The sequence below is a fragment of the Ambystoma mexicanum genome, chromosome 6p (assembly GCF_040938575.1).
Source record: "Ambystoma mexicanum isolate Mex_15411 chromosome 6p, UKY_AmexF1_1, whole genome shotgun sequence".
Classification (NCBI taxonomy): Eukaryota; Metazoa; Chordata; class Amphibia; order Caudata; family Ambystomatidae; genus Ambystoma; species Ambystoma mexicanum.
Window position 1 is genome coordinate 187,262,405 of NC_090935.1, and position 18,265 is coordinate 187,280,669.

The window sequence follows — 18,265 nt, forward strand, 5'->3', positions numbered from 1 at the left end:
ACTAATCACCTCCGATATCCCCTTAGTAACCTCACCTTATGTTTGTAAAAGATGAACTCTCCATCCTGTGTGTCTTTCAGGGGCGCGTAGATACCAGTTACTTCACTGGTTTGAAGGCGTTGGGAGAGTTCCAGTAAGTATTGACTCTGAAGTCCCTGGCGGGATTGGTAAGTATCAAGTTCAAAGAGTTCAATGTGCCGGATGTTCACTCTTGTCCCCTTCCTTCCTTAAATTGCAACTGAGTTCGTGAGAAGAAGGTCTTGTAGCTGCTGCTGGCGTTCAGGTAAGAGTCTGTGTTACCCAACACTGTCCGGTAACTATTGCATGCGTTAACGTGTTGTTTTTCTCCCTCTTTACAGATGCGGGATATGAAAAGGTGGAGAGTTATGGAATAATACCGCCGGTGGTAAGTCTATGGTGGTAAGAGGTTGTATTTGTTGATTCCCTTGGCTCACCTTGTTTTTTCTTGTGTCCCCTAGGTGCCGGATTACGGCGAAGAAATGATGGAGACAGTGCCGGATCGAAAGATGCTGTGAGAACTGGTGAGTATGGCGCCGTGCTGGAGCTGGCGAAGCGACGCGTGCAGGACTGATGTACTTTCCAGGTCCGGAGATGAAATGGTTCCGGATTTAGGTGAGGAATTTGAAATAAGTTTGTTTTCTAACCTTGTCCTTTTCTTCTTCTTTATTCTAGGAGCTCCGGATTCGAGGCGGGCGTGGCAGAAGACTGGATGCTGGCTGCAGGCACGCGGGCGTGGCAGAAGACTGGATGCTGGCTGCAGGCACGGTGAGCGTCACGCTGCTGGATGCAGAATAACGCGAAGCATGTTCTGCTGTTCGGGTGTGGTTTAAATAGCCTCCAAAGTAGTTCCAGGTAAGAAGTTCCCTAGAGCCACGCCCGAGTAAAAAATAGTCCCTGTAACAAAATAGTCCCATCCAGGCCTCATGTATGCTTGGACTCTTTTGCAGCATGGTCTGCATCAGGTAAGTAAAGTCTATGAGCCAGGCGCCTATGGCGCCAGGACTGATTTCTATGATGAGCCTGGCACCAGGACTGAACCCAGACAGCCCAGGCTGCTGAGGTTTAAACAAATGTCTGGATGCCTGCTCCCGGAGCTGAGGGCCTTGGTCCTGATGCCCAGGGGTAGGCATCATGACATTCTCCCCCTCAGATTGTCATCTCTTCGGTGATACATTTGATAGGGTTTCTCAGTGGTTAACTTCTCTCAAACTCTCGCTGCGGAAATGGCACAGCTGCTGGTGTTAATCATGGCACAATCTCAGGCTTCCAACATACAGGAGCTAGGGGTGAGATTTCCTGCAGAGGCATGTAGCTGCTCTCCAGACCATCGTTCTTTGCCTGCCAAGCAATTACAAAAGGGGAAAACCATATTCAAATCAGGCATGGACCCATCCCAAAAGTGGCAGTCTATCCCAAACTGGTTGGTCACATCCCTTTTGCACGAGACCACAAGCATCCGCAAACATGTTTCGGCCTTGTTCTGCCTCATCAGTGAGGAGTAGCTTTGGTCTCTAGGCTCAACAAGCACAGGACACACCCGCCCCACTCGGGGTGACTATAGCAAAACAAAAGGGTGATTGCTACAAGGTTTAGAATAAATCTTAACCTCTGGCATTGCTCTGGGCAACCCTCCAGACCATCCTTCTTTGCCTGCCAAGCCATTACAAAAGGGGAAAAAACATATGCAAATCAGGTTTGGTCTAACCCCAAAAGAGGCAGCCCAGCACAAACTGCTTGGTCACATCTGTTCTGCATGAGACCACAAGCCTCCCCAAACATGTTTTGGCCTTGTTGGGCCTCATCAATGAGGAGAAGCGTGGGTCTCTAGGTTCAGCAGGCACAGGACGCATGTCTGGGCATACCCGTCCCACTCGGGGTGACTATAGCAAAACAAACATGTTAAGGCTGGAAAGTTTAGAATAAATCTTAACCTCTGGCATTGCTGTGGGCAACCCTCCAGACCAACGTTCTTTGCCTGCCAAGCCATTACAAAAGGGGAAAAACCATATGCAAATTAGGCTTGGTCCCACCCAGATGGGGCAGGCAAGCCCAAACTGCTTGGTCAAATCTCTTCTGCACAAGAACAAAAGCATCCCCAAACATGTTTCGTCCTCGAAGAGCAATGCCAGTGGTTCAGATTAATTCAAAACCTTCAACCAATCACTTTTCTTGTTTCAGTTTGTCTCCCTATGTGAGAGAAGGAATGCCCAAACGTGGGTCCCTTGTTAACTGTGCCATAGTGAACCAAGCTGCACCTCACTGAGGAGTCCCTAAAAGGCAAAAACATGTCTGGGGTTGCTTGTGTTTCCATGCAGAGGAGACCTGGACTTGCAGTTCGGGCAGGACTGCTCCCATTGGTGACAGTACCTGACTGATTTGCATATTTCTGGATCCCTTTCTGCAATGGTGCAGATGGGCTAAAAAACGGTGGTGTAGAAGGTTACCCAGAGCAATGCCAGTGGGTCAGATTAATTCAAAACCTTCCATCCATCACTTTTTCTGTTTCATCTGGATTACCAGGCAGATTGGACACACATGAAGCAAATGGGGTAGGCTCTGATGGGGTCCTTACCCCTGGTGAAGTCACAGATGTTGCCACTGGGATTGCTACCTTTCCTGTCACTTCTTTTTTTTTTAAAACTCTGTATTGTTTTTTAACAACACATCATAACCAACAGCACAAACACACATCACATAACAGTTGGCACGTAATTGGGTTCCGCACAATGTTCCTTCCTCTTTGGCGCACTGGCTGGCTTGCTTCAATACTGTCCGCAATATTTTACCCCTTATAGTCCTTTTGCCCTGGATCAGGAATCGTCCCGCCTGCTCATGGCCTCTGGTTTCACACCCTGCCAGGTGTTCTCCCTCACTTTGCGGCCGGTCAATCATCCTCCGGCTCCCTGGGTTCTGTCCAATCGTGCTCTTCAGTAGTTCCAAACAGATCTTGTACTTGGGCGTTCCATGCCAGCACCTTGTCCCCGCTGTCTCCCTCCCCCCTCTGTGTCGCTCTGGTGCACTCTGATATTTCAGCTACCATCAATATTTCCAAATCAGCCCAACACTGTTCTCCTGACGGTCTCGTACTTGTTTTCCATGTCATTGCTATGTGGCGCTTTGACAATATGCACATTAAGTCTTTCAATTTTGATGTATGAGTCCTTTGTTTGGGACTCTTCAGGAACATCCCCAACAGATATGACTCCGGTGTCCACGCCTGCATTTGGATTCCTCCTGCAACCGCCCTCTCCTTAACACTGTTCCAAAAGTCTATTATCACCGGGCAGGACCTAAACATATGTAGCATATCCGCCTTCTCTGCAGTGCAGAGCGGGCATCCGAGGGTTTGTTTACTTCCCATTAGGTACATTCTCTTGGGCATAAGGTTTGCCCTTTATACGAGGTAGAGCTGCACTTATTTAAACCGTGCATTCCTGGAGACTTTCTTTGGATAGTGGAGTAAACTGTGCCAGTCCTCATCCGTGAACGTTTTTTTAAGTTCTTCCTCCCATCTCGCTCTTGCTTGCAGCTCCCTTTCATTGTTGTTGCTTATGAGCTGTTCATAGAGTCTGGATACTGTGTGTTCCACTTCCGACACATCAAACTACGTGTCCAGCTTCCCCCCATTCGCTCCACCCTCGCACAACTCCTTCCATCTCTTCCATCTCTTATTGATGTTCTGGACCATTCTGTTGTACAATAACAATTGTCCATTATGTATGTTCTGTTCCGAGATCAGGGTATGGAAGCGCCCCAAAGGTCCATCCATTCATAGTTTGCCGATCTGGGCCACTCCTTTATCTTTCCACTGCACTCTGTATGCTGTCAGGGACTCCATTCAGGTGCCGACCAGTCCTGCAAGGGGAATTTTGTCAGGAACATAGGTCTCGCGTCCCTTGAGTTTTCCATGTCCTCTTCCATAGGATCAGCTGCAGTTTGACCATGTTCGAGATGTGTCTATCCATAGGAGCTCCCTCAAATAATATCGCCTTATTGCCAGTTGAAAGAGCAATGTGTCTATGGATGTATCATCTCCCAGCCAAAGTACCACAAATTGAAGTTATCCTGCTAAGTAGTAATGTTCAAGGTCTGGCAGCCTGACCCCCCCCCCCATTTGTAGTCCCTGTGTAAGGTGTTCAGCAATATCCTATTGCTCCCACGCCCCACAGGAATTGATTGATTGATTGATTGATTGATTGATTTATTTATTTATAAAGCGCTTTACACCAAGGCGCTGTACAATGGAACAACAAAATACAGAGTAATAACAACAACAAATAACAGTGTGAGCATAGTGGCAACTTGAATCATTCAACAACAAAACAGTGCAAAGAGCAATTTACTAAGAGGGGGGAGAAGTGGAGTGCGAACAGGGGAGAAAAGGGAGGGGCAAGGAAGGATTGAGTGAGAGTGGAAGGAAGGGAGAGAGAGTGTAAAATAGAAAAGGGGAAGGTGGAAAGGGAGGGGAGGGATTAGAAGAGGGGAAAGACGGGGGGAGTAGAGAGGGCATGGGGGCTTCAAGGTGGGGAATGGAGGAGGAAGGATTTAAGGGAAGTGCGAAATGAGATGAGGGTAGTGGAAGAGCGGATTGAGAGGGGGAGAGAGTCCCAATGCAGAGGAGCAAGAAGTTGGAAAGAGCGGAACCGGAAGGAAGCGCAAGGGGAAGGAGGTACAGAGAGCAGGAAGTGGTCAGCAGACCGAAGGGAGCGAGAGGGGGAGTAGAAGGAGAGAAGGGAGGAGAGATAAGGGGGGGGCAAGACCGTGAAGGGATTTGAAAACAAGGCAGAGAAAGTGGAATTTTAGTTGTAGGTGGAAAGGTAGCCAGCCTAGTCGAGAGAGCGAAGAGGAAATGGAGTCGCGAGAGGTAAGGAGACAGAGAGTTCGAATGGCAGAGTGGTATATAGATTTAAGAGGGGCAAGCTGTGATGAGGGAAGACTGAAAATTATAGAGGAGCAGTAGAAGAGGCGGGAAAAGATGAGTGAGGAGATTAGGAGCTTGGTAGCATGGAATGTGAGGTAGGGACGGAACCTTCGTAAAGGTGGTATCTGCAGGAGCGGGAGGTGAGCGAAATGTGTTGCGAGACGGTGAGAGAAGAGTCAAAAAGAACACCTAGGTTGCGAGCATGAGTGGAGATAGGGAGATTGGTTGGAGGAAAGTGGATGAACGGGGGAGGAGAAGGAGGGGGAAGAGAGTTAGCGGGGAAGAAAAGGACTTCAGTTTTATCTGTGTTAAGTGAGATAAAGCGTGAGGACATCCAGTTCTTGATGGCTGTGAGACAAGAGGAGAGTTTAAGGTGGAGGACAGATGTGAAGGAGGCGAAAGAGAGAAAGAGTTGAGTGTCATCCACATAGAAATGATGGGAGATGCCAAAGGAGGAGATGACAGGGGCAATGAGGGAGGTATAGAGAGAGAAGAGGAAAGGGCCAAGTACAGAGCCTTGAGGAACACCGTAAATCAGAGGGAAGGAAGGAGAGGTCTGGCCTCCCCATGAAACAACAAAGGAACGAGAGGAAAGGTAAGAGGAGAGGCATTTTAGAACAGGGCCTTTGAACCCGAAGGAGGAGAGAGTGTGGAGCAGGAGAGGATGATCGACAGTGTCAAAAGCAGCAGAGAGATCAAGCAGAATAAGTATGGAGGATTGCTTTGCATGGTGAGCAGAGAGGAGCGAGTTGAAAATCGAGGTGAGAGCAGTTTCAGTGGAATGTTTGGGACGGAAGCCAGATTGGAAAGGAGGAAGGAGAGAGGAAGACGAGACAAAGGAAGAGAGCTGAGAGTAGGCAAGGCGTTCAAGGAGTTTAGAAAGGAAAGGCAGAAGAGAGATAGGTCTGTAGCTGGCAGTGAGCAGTGGATCAGCAGAGGGTTTCTTAAGAATAGGAATGATCGTTGCATGTTTGAAAGCAGAGGGAAAGATAGAAGAGGAGAGGCAGGAGTTGAAGAAAGTGGTAAGGTAAGGGATAAGAAGAGGGTAGATTTTTGGGATGAGAACGGAAGGGAGAGGGTCAGAGGGGGCGGCTTTGGGGTGGGCTTTGGATAGAAGGGAGGATACATCGGAAGGGGAAACAGATGAGAAAACAGACATGCTGGAAGAAGGAGGAGAGGGGGGAGGAGAAGAGAGGGAGTCAGAGAGGGAGTACATTTTTTGTCTGAGTGTGATGATTTTAGAGGAAAAGTAGTTGGCAAAGTCAGAGGGAGAAAGTGTGGAATTAGATGAGGGGTCAGGAGAGGGAGGAGAGAGGAGGCGGGAAAGAGTTTGAAAAATCCGACGAGGTTGTGAGGCTTGAGACTGAAGAAGGTTAGAGTAGTAGGTGGATTTGGCCGTAGCAAGGCAAGAGTTGTAAAGTGCATGGTAGGAGAAGTAGGAGGTTTGATTAGAGAGTGAGGGAGTTTTAGCCAAAGTCTTTCAAGGCGCCTGAGAAGGCACCGCATAGAACGAAGATGGGAGGTAAGCCAGGGTTGAGGAGGTTTCTGAGTGGGGCGGAAGAGAGAAAGGGGATAGAGATGGTCAAGGGCAGTGGAGATGGAAGATGAGAGGGAAGAGAGAGCATCATCAGGAGAGAGTAGTGCAAAGTCATGGTGAGATGGAAGAGACGAAGAGCAGGTGTCAGAGAAGAGGGTAGTGTCGAAATCACGCAGGTCACGACGTGAGTAGATTGGAACTGAGGGATTATTAATAGTGGAAGAAGAGCAAGGAGAAAGGGAGAACGAGAGTAATGCGTGGTCAGAGAGATAGACAGGGAGAGAGGAGACAGGGGAGGAGGGATAGGAGGAGTTGACGATGAGGTCAAGAGTGGAACCAGAGGAGTGAGTAGGGGAAGAAGGAAGGGGGAGAGGAGGTAGGAATCAAGGATAGAGAGGAGGGGAGAAGATTGAGGGGGAGAAGGAAGATGGATGTTAAAGTCGCCAAGCACAGTTAGAGGGGAGGGGGAGGGAGAAATAAGTGAGAGGAGGTGATCTAGGTCTTCAAAGAAGGAGGAGAGAGGGCCAGGGGGACGATAGATGATCAGGCAGGAAAAAGGGTGGGGAGAGGAGAATGATTTGTAGAGGAATTCAAAGGAAGGGAAGGAGGGAAAAGATGGGGATGAGGAGGAGGCGGTGTATTTGGGGTTATACAGGAGAGTGACACCTCCACCGCGCCCAGAGGGGCGTGGAGTATGGAGGAAAGAGGAGGAAGAAGTCGTTAGGGAAGCTGGGACAGAGGTATTATGAGGGGGAATCCAGGTTTCAGTTAGGCAGAGGAAATTAAGGTTAAGATGAAAGAATAGATCAAGTATCGCCGCGGTTTTATTACAGATGGATCTGGCGTTCCAGAGAGCAGTATTGATGTGGGTAGCATGGTTGGAAGTGGGAGGATAGAGAAGGTGAGGGCGGTGAGAAAGAAAAGGAGGGTGGCTAGGAGAGCGGGGGAGAGGATAGTGGAGGGGGCTAGGCATCAGGAGGAACGAGGAGAGGAGAAGGGAGAGGAGTAGAGGGCAAGAGGGGAAGGGGGAGAGGCGGAAGGAAGAAATGACGGATCCCATAGGGTCAGGGGGAGAAGGTAATGGGTAAACAAGTTGGGGAGTCCAAGTGAAGATGGCACAAAGGTGGACTCAAGTCAGTGGAGTGAGACAGCCGGGAAGGGCTAAAGGAGTCAGAAGGTGCAAGATCGCTTGACTGAGATTGGAGGAGACCAGGTGATTGAGGCAGGAAGATGGGGAGGAAGATCTGAATTGTAGCAGGAGGTCACGGGTCTAGTGCTGAGAGTTTACCGGCAGGACCCAATTTGGTCAAAAGGAGTAAGCACTCAAGGGCGTGGTTGTAGAAGAACTGCTGTCTGCGGCGAGAAGGAAAGTAGCAGTTTAGGGCCGCTGTACCAGAGTATGAGCCAACAGGTTATAAGGTGGAAAAAAGGCTGATGCAGAGAGAAGTCCAGCCAACGCCCAGAGATATATAGGAGTAGGAATGCGAGGTGATGATAGGGGAAGACCAGCAGACTGTGGTGGGTGGTATGAGAGCAGAATGAAGGAGGTTACCACAACGCCGGGCCGCAGTTCATTCCACCACTCAGGAGGACCTGTAGCTGAATCCAGGTGTGGTTGGAGTTTCGCCAGAGCTCAGTGCAGTGGAAAAGTGACCGTTAAGGAGGTGCCTCAGAATCACAGTGGGGTAGGAAGGTGGAGGACCCAGGAGGAGATGCAGGGGGAGGTCCCAGGGGATCCGAAGACTGATCCACGGAGAACTTCAGAGCTGCGGAAGGGATGCACAGTGCTGCCTTGTCTCAGCCCAGGAATAGGGGCGGCGACAGGAGGAGATACCAGGCAGATCCAACTCTGGCACAGTGGGCGAGAGGGGCTGGTGAATGGACGGAGTGCACCGAAGCCGCAGAATGGACACACAGATTTGCCTCGATGATATCCGGACTCTGGAGCCAGCACAGCTGATGGATACAGGTTTGGCCAGAAGATTTGGTGCAGAAGAGGCTCACAAAGCGGCGATGTTGGTTAATCACCAGGACTCCTTGTATGGAAGAGGGGGGTCGGGACCCCGTGTGCTGAAGAGGAGCTCGGTGGTCTGGAGAGATCCCAAGTTGGATTAGGTGCTGGCTAGGTAGATGGCTAGGACTCAGAGAGGTGCTCCGATGGCTGCAGAGGGCGGAAGGAGGGTCAAGGGGATAGTCCCAGGCGTCAGGTGTGCAGTGGTGCCGCTCCGGTGGTTGCAGGGAGAGATGGAGGGTCAAGGGGAATGTCCCTGGTGTCAGGTGTGCAGTGGTGAGCGGGGATGACTGCCGCCTTAGAAGGGAGCGAGGCGGGAGGGGTCCCGCAGGGCCGGCCTGACGAAGCGGGAGAAAGCCGAACCGGAGCTCAGGCTGAATTCTCTTGCCATTGTGTGAAGACGTGTAAAGAAGGACCTGGGAATGTTGTGTGGGACATTAGTGAAGTAATATAGAAGACAGGGCAGTACCGTCATCTTCAGTAGGGCCCTCCCTATCATCCCCAGTGGGAGAGTCCTCCAAAACTCCATTGCCTTCCTCGTTTTGTCAAGGGCTGCCTGTGTTTTGGCCACATGCCTCTCTGCATTGTTCTGATATATGTCCACACCTAAGTAGCGGAAGGTGACAGGCGTCCATGTGAGACCTAATCTAGGCAACTGGTCAGGGGTAGCTCCTCTCAGGCCTGCCAGGGGAGACAACAAGGATTTATCCCTATTAATAGTGATTCCCGACAGTCTTGCGAACGCCCCAAGTGCTTCTAGCAATTTCGGCAAGTGCACCCTCGGGATCCCGACATAGAGGAGCATGTCATCTGCGTATATCTCAATACCTGCGTCTCTGTACTCTGACCTGAGGAAAACGCAAATGGTTCTAGGGCCAAGATACACAGTAATGGGGACAGTGGGCATCCCTGATTGGTACCCCAACCTATCTTCCACCCCTCCGAGATGTGTCTGCACATTTTACCCTCGCTCTTGGATCTTTGTAGAGGAGTCTTATCCAGCTCAGGTAAACCTCCTATATCCCAAAATGGCCGAGCGCCACCAACAACCAGTTCCAACTAACAGAATCGAATGACTTTATAGCGTCAAGCGACGCCAACGCACATTCCCCCTGTCTCTGGTTCATGCTGTCTACCATGTGGTGAAGTCTGCGTAGATTCCATGTAGTGTTCCTCCCCGGACCTATCCCGCCTGGTCCAAATGCACCAACGTGGGTATAACTCGCTTGAGGTGATTCACCAGGGCTGTAGTCATGATTTTGGAATCCTGGTTTATAAGGGATATCGGTCTGTAGGAGCCGCACTCAGGGTTTCCCTGGTTTTAGTATGGGTACTATGACGGAATCCGACAGACTCTGTGGCAACCATCCCTTCTCGTATGCCTCCTCATACACCTCTAGCTGTCTCAGGACCATAGTGTCATTATATTTCTTGTAAAATTCCCCGGGCAGCCCATCAGGGCCCGGGGACTTGCCTGTTGGGAGGTTGGTTATTACAGCTGTCAGCTCTTCCATCGTGAGGGGTGCCTCCAATAACTGTGCTTGTTCCCCCGTTAGCCTGGGAAGGTTAATATCTTCCAGGGCTTCCGTTATGTCTCCCTCGTCAGCCTCCTGGTTCCGGGAGTACAGCCTTTCATAGAATCGGGAGAATACCTCATTTATCCCTTCCCCTTGCTCGTCATTAATTGCGTTCATGGGATCTCGTCTGCTCTCTTGTCTGGTGAGCCAGGCTAGGAGTCTACTGGGCTTGTCCCCCTCCGCGCTGCAGCCCCTGTATGTACTTCCCGTAGTCCCATCTACCCAATCTTTCACATATGACGCTGCACTGCAGCCTTAGCGTTATAAGTTCCCCCGGTTCCTCCCCTTCCATGCCCGCCCATAACTCTGTTCATTCTATCTTCCTTTCCACACGCCCCCCAGTTCTGCCAGTATGCCTCCTCTGAGTCTTCTCGCCTTCCCTATTGCCACTCCCCTAACCACTACCTTGAAGGCCTCCCAGACCGTGCCGGTACTATCCACACTCCCCTCGTTATGGTCAAAATAGTCAACTATCATCTCACTAATGTGCTCTTGGAATTCGTCCTCCATTACTGCCTCCTCCCTCATGTGCCATGTGGGTATGGGGGCCCCCTGTTTGTGTATGCCCATGAAGCTACCAGATGGGCAAGGTCCAACAGTGTTCTTGCCTTGATATGTATCCCTGTGAATTCCCCAAGAGTCTCCTTTCCCGTGAATAGGTAATCTATTCGGGTGTATGTTCCATGTGGTGTGCTGTAGTGTGTGTATCCTCTGATTCTGGCATGTAACTTCTTCCAGACGTCTTCCAGTTCCAGCTGGTCTAAGATCTTCCACAGAGCTCTCACCGGTAGTGTTGGTTTCCACTTTTGTTGTCAGATCTGTCTACTTGCAGGTTTAGGGTGCAGTTGAAGTCGCCTGCCCAGATCAATGAGGCGCCCCTGTATGAGGCCAGTCTAGGTGCCATTGTCCTAAAGAACTCTGTCGCATCGTGATTGGGGGCGTATGTGTTTATCAGACACTCCTCTTTGCTCTCCAACATTCCATGCACCATTACCATTTTGCCCTCCTGGTCCCTTTCTTGTTTTATGAGCTGGAAGGGTACTCCTGGGGCGATCCATGCCAGGACTCCCCTAGTTTAGTTTCTGTAGGTTGAGCAGTACATTTGTCCTCCCCATTGCTTGGCAATCTTTGTTTGTTTTTCAGCTGTCAGATGGATTTCTTACAACATTGCTATTTGAGTTTTCGCCCTGTTTAACCAGGCGTAGACCCTCAGTCTCTTGATGTAGACGTTCAGACCCCTGACATTCCAGGTTACTATGGTGGCTTTATCCTGGCCCATTCAGTTGCTTTGTCACTTAGCCCATCCATTCCCATGGTCCGTGTACTGTCCTAAGTCTTACGACTGGCTCTCTTGCATTCTCTCTACTGTTAAGTCTCTCCTGCACGGGGTCGTCATGGGTCCGCCACCTCATTGCACCTGTCTGGTTTCTCTCGTTGGGGTATATCTTTGTGCGCCTGCCACTTGCTCCTTGTCCATGTCTATGTTGCTTAGTGCCTCCTCCTTCACACGTGCCATCTCTCAACCAACCTAACCACACACTAGCTATAACCATAACTATTAACCAACGGCCAGCCACCCTCCCCCTGGTTGGGCTACACTGCATTCCCGGTGCCACCCTCCTTTCTGTGGGTGCACTCTCTGCAGCGGAATGCCTTAAAACTGGCATCTCAAGTTCTGTTCCCCAGGGGCTTGTCGGCTCCCGTTCATCAAATTGCTTATTCTCCAGCCTTGAGCGTTGTCCGTGTGCCTCTGTTTCACTCTATGCTTTATTGGGATCAATTTCTGTTGTTGCACTCATTCCCGACTCCCAGTTGTAGAATCCCCTGCAAGTCCATCCACTCGTGGGCGTCGGTCGTTGTCTCAAATATGTGTGACCAGCCGCGATGCAAGACCTTTAGTTTGGAAGGGGATAGAAGCATGAATCGTACACCTGCCGCTCTGAGGCGCTCTTTAGTCAGCCAGAATTAGGCCTGTCGCTTTTGCACTACTGCTGTGTAGCCCGGATAGATGGTGATCCTCGCTGCATTTCTCGTTATCACCCCTCCCTCTCTTGAGAACGCCAGGATCTTCTCTAGGTCCTTAAAGACTCAGAGGTGCTCCTGGGCGAGGTCTCCTAGTCAGCGACCTGTGCGGCCTCTCTACTGTTCAGCCATGAGATAGGTTCCCCGCCCCCACTTCTTGAAGCAGTAGAGTTTCAATGTAATGCTTGGGTTCCCTTCCTTCCTCTCCTTTAGGCAGACCCACTATGCACACATTGTTGCATCGGGCTCTCCCTTCTGCGTCTTCCACTCTATGTTCCAGGGTGCGGAGGCGATCCAGCACCTCAGTCATCTGGGTCTGGGAGGTTGTGATGTCCACTGAATTGGAGTGCACCTGTTGTTCCATGGTGGTCATCCTCTCCGTCAGGTTCCACACCTTGCTAGGTCATAAAGACAACATATGGAAACTAAGGCACAATAACCATACACTATAGTGAGACGTCAGACACGAGGTTCGATTTCCAAACAAGTCTGGTTTATTTCATAGTATTCTCAGTCGGCCGACTGGGTCTCAACGACTCACAACGTGTGTTCCCAGACCTCGTAAGATGTGAGAGAGCGAGCAACGCTCAAGCAGCAATATATATATATTACATATAATCTTTACAAAGGCAATTCAATCCGCCAACAAACATGTCATTCAGGCTAGGGTTCCGTGATTGACAATCATGACAATTATGACACGTTATGACAAGTCTTCATTCAGTCTAAACATAGTTATTCTACCAATGGGAGAAGAGACATATTTATGTTATGGGGAACATAGAGCTCTTAGCTCAGCAAAGATCTCATGTTCTTAACAGAGGAGCATTCCTTAGTACATTATCTGTGTGTCTTTGTTCATGAGCTAAGGGTCAAACAGTTCTGAAGCAGAAAATACCACTTTCCGCGAAGGAGCACCGCTAGGAAAATATAACTCATGGTTTAACTCCCTTTTACTACAGCATTTGCAAGACAAGCTGGCACCTGGACTACTGATTAGATGCGGCTTCTGCTCGGCTTCAAGGACTTAGTGAGAGAGAAAAACAATGTATTTCTACATAGTTTGACATTCCTGTCTGTGTTAGTATTTCAGCATTCAGGCCGTGGCCTCACACTTTGTGTGAGTTTGAAGCATAGAACACATGTGCAAAGCGTTTTGAGAGAAAAGAAAAAAGCAAATGGCCGACATTTCACAAAATGGATGCCCTGTGGTTACAATGACGATTCTAGGATTGCAATGTTTGTCACATGATGCGATTGGTTTCTGGCCAACATACTATACTTACTATAGGGTCGTTTCTGGTATAACAAACCCTCCTTTTGGCTGTAAGCCAAGAGCATCATCCATACATCGCGTCTTCATCGGACCACGTGTCTGATTCCGAACTACCCATACTGCTGTAATCGTCATCAGAAATATTAATTGTCATAAATTCTTTAATTATTTCATTTTTGTGTTGTGCACCTTCACGTATCATGCATGGAGGTTTCGTTTTGATCGCATGTACACACACATTTGTAATCTGGGAGCAGAGGACTGGCAGGCGTTGTATGCAACAACAGCAGAACATGAGGGTTCCAAATATCATAACCAAAATTACTATTGGTTTCCATACCCATGATCGCAGCAGTTCCCAAAACCATGAACTTATATTCAGATTCCAACCACACTGTAGGAACATGAATTTCAGAACTTATGACATGCAATTTCTTGGTCGCTTCAAATATCATGGGGGAGGAGTCACTTACGAATACACAGCACGCTGACCCCACCAATTTGCATACCCCTCCACGATCAGCCAAAATGATATTAAGCACCATTCTATTTTGAAGTGCAACTAATCTGATTGCTTTTTGTTCCAGTGTCATATTATACAGTATATCTGTAGTTCCATGTATCATTTTTTTCTAACACCCTGGACAGTTTTCTTATATACCATGAATTTATTGCTTGCCCCCAGAATGGTATGAATGACTTCGCTATATCCCCTATGATCTGTCCTGCGGTATCATCTCATCGTGGTCGAGATCTAGATAGCTTTGATATTTCAGAGGTTTTGGAAAGAAATACACCAGGTAAAAGTATACCTAAATACAGGTCCCTTCCCAAGTTCTAGGTAACCATAAATAGGCCTGATTTCCACATACAAAATAGATAGAACCCCCTATAGATAATGTTTTTTCTTCTTGCTCAAGTACAGCAATATTCATGCATCTAGTAAACGTTCCCACTGGATAGGAACCCTTTTTCCGTAAGCAAAATGGGAAAGAACGTGGACTGTGATTAATAGTATAGGAGGGAGGAAAAGCATCTTTGTTTCCTACTGGAGCCATTTTAAAAGTGATTAGGGATTTGTAAGGCCTAGAGAGCCTCTGCTGGACTCGTTGTTACCGTGTTTATTTTGCTTCTTCTTGTGAATATGGAACAACCCAATGGTTCCAATACTAATCTTTCAAATTCATTTATGTTTGTTCCATCAAACTGACCAGTAACACTGTCATTACATTTTCCGAAAAATAGCACTCTTAATGATGTATAACAAGCGGTATTAAGAGGCAAAGGATGTACATACCAACCCACTCCTCTTTCCTTGTTCTGGGGTAAATGGGAACAGACCCAACAATTGGACCTATTCAAGATAGCATGGGTCATATTCATAATCTGTAACAGTGTATTATTGTCATAACCTTTTCTATGTTTCACTTCTTGTGAAGGGAGAATATAAGAGAGCATATATACTGGGCTGCTCATAGTAGGAGCATTGGTAGCAGTCAAAAGAGAGTTCAAAGGATGCACAGTTTTTAGATACCAAAATATTGGGACCAGTGTAATCAAAATGCAAAGCGGTATCATAATCATTAGCATATTATTCTTTCTGAACAAAGTCTTTCTAGGAGCAGGCTTAGTCTCTATTTCTATATCATCAACAGCATTGGTGCAGGAGGGAGCAGAAGCGAATATAGTCATTGTCTTGCAGTGTTAATTTCAGGAAAAGTTTTCAGTGTCCATCGGGAACATTTCTCCACAGCAACACACGTTAGCAGCAAAGCATTCAGGCCAGTTCAGGCTAGCCTGCTTAACAAATGACAGCAAGCTGATGTGAATTTGCACAGAGCTCCAAAAAGGCAGGAGCAAGTATCAATTTGATAGTGTCGGTACCAATTGCCCCCGCTTTTTCGTGCTAGGTTGCAACGGTCCTTCACTTTAAAATGGTAGAACCTGGAAACTGTGTGTCAGAGCTTTCAATTTGATCTAGCTTGATACAGCTCATATGCTCCTTTTCCATAGGCCTCCGTTCCCACTGATCCATGCTGGGAACAAAGGCAAAACAAAACGCTGATCACTTCCAATTTTGTGAACGTAGATTGTACCTCACAGCTCCAGGTATTATGATCGAGGAACAATGCACTCTCATTTCCAGTGCCAGCTTGTGGTGCAATACATGATGATGAGGCAGCGGTCGGACAAGGTTGAGGCACCTTTGGCCTTTCGATCTTCGTTGCAATCTCCCCAGGCCCTTTCTCAGGTTTAGGAAGCACTTCTGGCAGAGAACTGATGATGATATTTTTGTGATCTAGTGCTGCTGTATTTCTTTCAGCGTCAGGATCAAGCTCTTTCTCATGTGGCAAAGAAAAAGGAACTCTTTTCGTGTGTGTTGCGTGGATCCAGTGTCTGCGCCCATCCACTCAGACTGCAGTCTGCGTGGCCAGTAATACCTGGAAGGGCCCCTTCCATCGTGCTGCGAGTGAAGCCTTTCTTTCAAAATTCTTAATTAACGTCCAGTCCCCAGGCTGCAGACAATGTCCTGGGCCGGTATAACTGACAGTAAGAGCCTCCTGCACCTGCTGATGAATTAAACGCATATTTTGAGTCAACTGTTTGCAATCATTAATAAGCAACAGGTATTCTATGTCCCTCAGCCGTTTCAGCTGAGGAGCATTCCAAACATTCGCTGGTCTCCCCATCACAATTTGGTAAGGGGAGAGACCAGTCCTCACCTGTACAGCTGTTCTCATGCATAGCAAAGCTAGCGGTAATGCATCGGGCCATTTCAAATTGCTCCCCGTACAGATTTTGCTTATTTTATTTTTCAAGATACCGTTCTGACGTTCCACCAAACCGGCACTCATCGGGTTTCTGGCCGAATGGAATCGTTTAGCAATCTGGAGGCCCACACAAATTTGCAATATCACGGCTGCAATAAAGTGTGGGCCGTTATCTGACCATATGAATCGGGGTAGTCCAAAACGGGAAAAATATTCTTTTAGCATGACTTTAGCTGTGGACATAGCTGTACAATCTTTCAGGGGATAGGCCTCTACCCATTTACTGAATGCTCAGAGCACCACGAGGACATACTTATAGTTCTGGCACCTTTCCATGTCTATGAAATCAAAAAGGATGACTTCAAATGGCCCAGAGTGGGGTGGACAAAACCTCCTACTGGCGTCACTGTTCCCTTTCCAATGCTATTTTGTAAACAAGTCATACAATTTTGAACCGATCTTTCAGCAGTTTTTCTAATGTTTGGATTCTGCCATACAGAATCCAGATGTTGAATCATTTTCCTAGTACATGGTGACCATCGCCATCACATAGGTGTTTAGCAACATCCATCTGTTATTCTGTTTGTCCACCCAACAACCTTCAGAATCTAATTCTGCTGTACCCTCAGACCAGTATTTTATTTCATCTACAGAAGCTTCTGCTTCCATTCTCTATCATGCAGGGTACTTTTTCTAATTTTTAGACATACATGTTTGTGTGTAAATCAGTGGTAGTTTGTTTTGCCATTCTGTCTGCAAATGGGATTCCATTTCCAACGTTACATGTTCATTTTTTATGTGCTTCACATTTCATTATTGCTAATCGTTTGGGAAGTGCGAGTGCTGACAACAGTCTCACTATCAAAGTGCCATGTTGGATTTTGGTTCCGTGTGATGTCAGGAAACCTCTTTCAGCCCATAATGGACCAAAATTGTGTACCACCCCAAAGGCATACTCACTGTCAGTGTATATGTTTACATTGAGGTTTGCAGAAATTTCACATGCTCTTGTTAACGCTATTATCTCTGCAGCTTGTGCTGAGTTATATGGGATTCTTTTGCTTTCTACAATACTTTTCAATGTAGTGATGGCATAAGCAGCAGTTGATGTACCATCGGGTAATTTAAAACAAGAACTGTCACAAAACAGTTCTCCATCTGGCTCTTTCTGTGGGGTAGCAGTTAGATCAATTCTTCCTTTTCTCTCTTGTTCAGTAACCATTAAACAATCACGGGGGAATTGTTTTTCACCCCCTTTTTCATTGGGAGGGGGCATTAACTCGGCCGATTTTAAACCAGCAACACCTCATAATTTGGATATGCGGTGCAAATAGAACTATTTCATACCTTGTTCATCTGGCTGAATAAGGTGTTACGCCTGCGTTCTATTTAAAAGAATGTCCACTGAATGGGGTACCATGACGGTTAAGGCATGACCTAAAACCATCCCCTCGGTTTGTTTTACTGATGCAGTGGCTGCAGCAACCGCTCGCAAGCAGCGCGGCAAAGCACATGCAACAAGATCCAACGTGGAAGAGAAGTAACAGCATGGTCTATTTCTCCTTCCTTGTTCCTGAGTCAAAACAGCCAAAGCACATCCATTATTTTCATGTACAAATAACTTATAAAACTCTTTTCATAATTTGGCAGCCCAAAACTGGAGCTGAACATAATACAGCTTTAAGCAGGTGAAATGCTTCTTGACATTCCATGTCCCATGGCAAAGGTAAAGTTCCTTGTCAATGCCACTATTGGTTTCACGATCATAGAAAAATGTGTGATCCACTGCCTACAATATGAAGCCATGCCAATGAAAGCCCTGACTTCTTTCTGCATATTTGAAATCGGCATATCAGAGATGCTTTCTATTCTTTCTGGTGTCAATCTTCTTCCCTCCTTCGAAAGGAAGTAGCCCAAGTAGGCCACTTCTTTTCGACAATACTGGGATTTCTTTAGCGAACCTTTGTGTCCATGTGCTGCTAAATGTGTCAATAGTACAACTGTACTCTCTTTACAGATTTCTTCTGTGTCTGCTGCTATCAATAAATCATCTATATCTGTAATTAAACACAGCCTGCTGGTAGTTAGAGCATATCAAGTTGTTCTTTTAAAGCTCTACTGTAAATACT